Source organism: Macrobrachium nipponense, chromosome 5 (genome assembly GCF_015104395.2).
Source record: "Macrobrachium nipponense isolate FS-2020 chromosome 5, ASM1510439v2, whole genome shotgun sequence".
Taxonomy (NCBI): domain Eukaryota; kingdom Metazoa; phylum Arthropoda; class Malacostraca; order Decapoda; family Palaemonidae; genus Macrobrachium; species Macrobrachium nipponense.
The window spans coordinates 95430601-95435600 of NC_061107.1; positions in this window are offsets into that span (position 1 = coordinate 95430601).

A 5000-nucleotide genomic window follows, 5' to 3' on the forward strand; every position below is an offset into this window, starting at 1 on the left:
TTTATAGTTCTTGCTTTTATAATTTTAAACTTAATACTATCTCAACTCTCCTACACGGGCCTTTACCCATACCTCTAATTGGTTTACTTTTAATGAAGAAATTAACTTTCTTTCCCAATATCTTAAAAATAACTGCTTTCCAGACAAACTTTTGTTCAAAATGCTTAAGAAAATGCTTGATGCCCGATTCATAGAGGTGCCAACGGTTTTGACAGTCCCAAAATTAAAAATCTTTGCTAGCTTCCCTTTCTTCATGACAACCTCTTCAGAAAAAAGTTCCTGGCAATTATTCAAAAGGAATTCCCGGCACTGAACCTAAAAATCGTCCCAAAAAATCCATTAACTATCGGATCCCTGTTTGAGACGAAAGACCGCCTTAGTCCTCTTCTAAAATCTAATGTTGTATATAAATATACGTGCCCGAGATGTGATCACGGGGACTATGTGGGTTGTACGAAGAGGTTACTAAAAGTGAGAATAGATTCTCACAGGGGCTTAATTTTAGAACGGGCAGCAGATTAACAACCCGAACAGTCAAATATCAGAAATCACTCTAAATTATGTAAAACATATATTAATGATAAGGATTTTATTATTATAGGCCAAACGCAAAACGAAAACGACCTAACAACCTTGGAATCCATTATGATAAAAAAGATAGTTCCGTCCTTAAATGCGCAATCCTCCTCTGTTCAGTTGTTTATCGCCTAGAGTGCTTGTTTATTTTTTTATTTTTCTAAAAATTCTCTCAGTCACTGCCCGTCCTTTGCGAGGATATGGTATAGAATAGCCTTACTGTTTTAGTGTTATTATTTTTTAATTTTTTTTTAATTTTTACACCCATATCGTAATTTTTTGTATACTTTTTTTCTGTAATTTTTAAATATTTTAATGTAACTGTACTGTAATTTAGCGCTCAGTATGTTTTCTGTTTAAGAGATTCATAAATTTTTAATGTTCTACATTCCTGATGTTGATGTTCATTGAATTTTTAAATATTGCGTAATTTTTATGAATTATGCAGTGCGTAGTTTTTGTAATGTTCGTGTGTTATCTTTAATTATAGCCTTGAGAATCGACTATGAGTCGTGAAAACGTCGGCGAAATAAATGTACCTGAGTACAGATGGCCTTTCCCTATGGTTCCCCTGATGAGATATATATATATATATATATATATATATATATATATATATATATATATATATAATATATATATATATATATATATATATATATATATATATATATATATATATATATATATATTATATATATATATATAATAAAAAGAGTATGGCCAGCAGAAACTTCAGCATTTTTTTCGTTAAAACTTTATTTTCATCCAACGCCTACGTTTCGGGATACAAATCCCATCTTCAGGGCTAAAAACAAGGAAAAAATTAAAATTCTATACATTAAATCAGACTAAAATTGGGCACAGTAATAAATATGCTATTTGAAAACAAATATTTTTTTTAAATAGCATAATTTATTACTGTGCCCCATTTTAGTCTGATTTAATGTATAGAATTTTAATTTTTTCCTTGTTTTTTTTAGCCCTGAAGATGGATTTGTATCCCGAACGTAGGCGTTGGATGAAAATAAAGTTTTAACGAAAAAAATGCTGAAGTTTGTTTCTGCTGACCATACTCTTTTTATTAAAGATCCGACTTTCTAGAAGCGACAATGCCATCATTATATATATTTATATATATATATATATATATATATATATATATATAGATATATATTTATATATATATATATATATATATATATATATATATATATAATATGTATATATATATATAAAAGGAAACGTAACCACGGTAATAGCATAAGTGGCGTGAATCATCCGCAATTGAGTGAGGTTGAAATGAATGTTAATGCTATGCAATCTCTTGCTTTTTGCAGCACGCCCATCGCCCGAAACGGAAACTGAGGTTTAACGTGGGCGCTGTTGCATGAGAAGAATCCCTGGAATGGAGGAATGAAATGACAGAAAATGGGACAAATTCTCGTCGGGAAACAGGATAATATGACATCAGGTGATGTCATCTCAGATATCGTAATCTATCTGACCGTCATCAGAAGGGAAAGCACTGTGGGTGATGAGTAATATCTCGGAGATTGGAGACTGATGACCAATTAGTCTTGGAGATCATCTCTGGAGGCACTGGATATTAACGTAAGAAACTGGGTCGATTATGGAAATGGAGATGTTCAAATAAGAAAAATTAAATTATGTGAGGATAAGACTAGTATATATAGAAGCTAGTTTCTGTTGTCTGAAGAATATAGCACACATTTTTATTTATTTATTCAGAGAAAGAGACGACGCTTTACTCTTTTGAAGGTAAGTGTTTTCATAAAACTTGTCGCATATCTTTTACATGAGGTTGTGATACGCATTTTTTTTAACCTGTTTAGTTAGATAACTCTTCTCTCATCCTACTGTCATCTAACTTTAACTAATAAATATTGACATTTATTATTTTACCTTAAATACACTTGCCCTCTTTTCATTGATCCTGGTAAAAATCCCCCACACCTAGCCATGCAAATTATTTTGCCTTCATGGCAGCATCTACAACGTTTATATTGCCATCAATGACTTTAATACCGCTGTCCTAACATCAAGAACTCTGCCTTGTAACTGCAATGCCCTTCGTGATCCAGCCAAAATATACTGACGGGTTTTTCCCTCCTCTCATCCATGCTTATGAATATCAAGGGACAGGGGAATATGACTCACTCTTGCCTGATACATTCTTCCGCATTAGGCATTGTACACCAAATAGCCTCCTCCATTATGAAAATAAAGCACATGATTCTATTACAAACTTTCTCTAGAACTGATTTGGTTGAGATGACTCAAGTCAGCATTTAGGTAACGGCTGTCAAACTTTAAAACCAACGGCTTCATCAAAAGCACAGCCAACAAACCCACTTCCTTGTCTAACCGAGTAACATTCTCACCTTATTAATCAGTCGGGTCTTTAATTTCCTTTCCAAGCTAAAATTTATTAACACACCTCACTAACTGTACTTAGGCATTTTCATGCTATATCATATTTTCTCTCACACATTAGGGTAATCGAACATCTCATTAAGTTTTGTAGAGATTAACTCAACAACAAAAACACTGCACATCTTGGCTGGCCATTTCATAAGAACACTTACCACCTTAAAGATAAACATAAATTGTAATTCCATCAATCCATTGACTCTTTCTATTTTCGAAGCTTTTAGCTTCCCTCCTTATGCCTAAACGGTCATTATGACTATAATTCCTAATATTTAATCAGTTATACTATTCATCACTTGCATTATTTATTTGTCTCTCTTCAGTTACCTGCATTCTGAAAACGTTCATAACACCACTTACCTAACATAATACGTTTCTTCTCTAATAATTGTATCTTCCCATTGTTTGGATTTTTATTTTTTATCTTTTTGCTAATTCGTAATGGCGATAATTTTTTCTTATCTTACCTTCCTTTGTCTTAAAATTCTTGTTCAAAATTACTCTGTACTTATCATTAGCTATCTTTGTTCAAATAATATGGAGACGATTACAATACTTCTGATCTCACTTCATCCTTTTTATATCCATGAATAATACTCTCATCTGTCCCACTGCATTTTCGATTTGTCTTATATTTAGTAAGTTTTAATCCTCCTTTCAAATAAATTAGGTTGTCTCGTGCTGGCTAGACTTTTAGAATTACTTGTATTAAGTTGCCAGCTAGCCTTAATCGAGTGGAATTGCGGTCTTATCGTTCTTCTCCTAATTTGCCCAGTAATCCTGTATCATTGTGTCGGGGTAGATTAGGCAACGTTCATTTCTTTCACTGAAGTGGGAGCTTCAGTATCTAATTCTGGTTTGGGAAAAGTTGCACATCCAAGTTAACATTATAAGTATTCATTTGAAGTAAACCTGTTATCCTTGACTTGTAGAAGTTAAAATTAGCTGAATTCAGATTACAAGTAAGGTTGGAAGAGTGATGTACATTCTCTGTACTTTCTGTTGTAATTTCACGATTCCTGATGAGCTAAAGAAATTCTTGGCCTGAGGAGGTCGGTAAGAAGGAAATTAAGCTGACCGAGTACCCTAAGCTTAGTAATCTCCTGAAATTTTCTAGAACTTCTACTTCAAGGGCCATTTGTATCAGCTGCAATCGCCACTTGTCCTACAATTGTTTTACAGCACGATCCTTTCCTTCGCAGCTCGTCATTTGATATCCGAACACGAGCAGTTTTTTATTTTATTGTATGACGTGACTTACAAACTTCTAAGACTTTTCATTATTCTTTGCCATTTGTGTAAATCGTTGTGGTCGAGTCTCCCTTAGTTCTTTTTATCAACAAATAAAACGTCCTGCATCGGTAAACAGGAACCATAGATTTTTTAAGAAACAGGCTAGTCATTTTCATATGACGTAGAATTAATTCTGGCTTTCTCTTTCGGTGAAAAACAAGCGATTAATAACCAGTGACACATAACACATGCACGCACATGATGTATGTTTATATATATATATATATATATATATATATATATATATATATATATATATATATATATATATATATATATATATACACATACACAAACACACACGCACAAATATATATACAGATGTGTATGTGTGTTTGTGTGTGTGTGTGTGTGTGTTTGTAGATTCGTTTGACAGTCTGAACATATTCGATTATTTTCGTGTATTTCCGGTTGCCAGGTAGCATTGTGCCCTCGAAGAGTTCTATTAGTTCATTGTTAGTAATTTAATTGAAATTATCATTATAAAGTATAATGAATATTTTTTTTCTACCATTTTACTTTCACTGTTCTCATGACTCTTAAACGTAACAAAAATCGCGTCAGAAATTGTAAAACAGAGGTGAAGCCAGCTAAATGGCTGCCAGTTATGTCAATGACGGTTTTATTTCATTTTTTTTTTTCTTTTCCGACGCCTGCGGTCGACAAAAAAAAAAAAA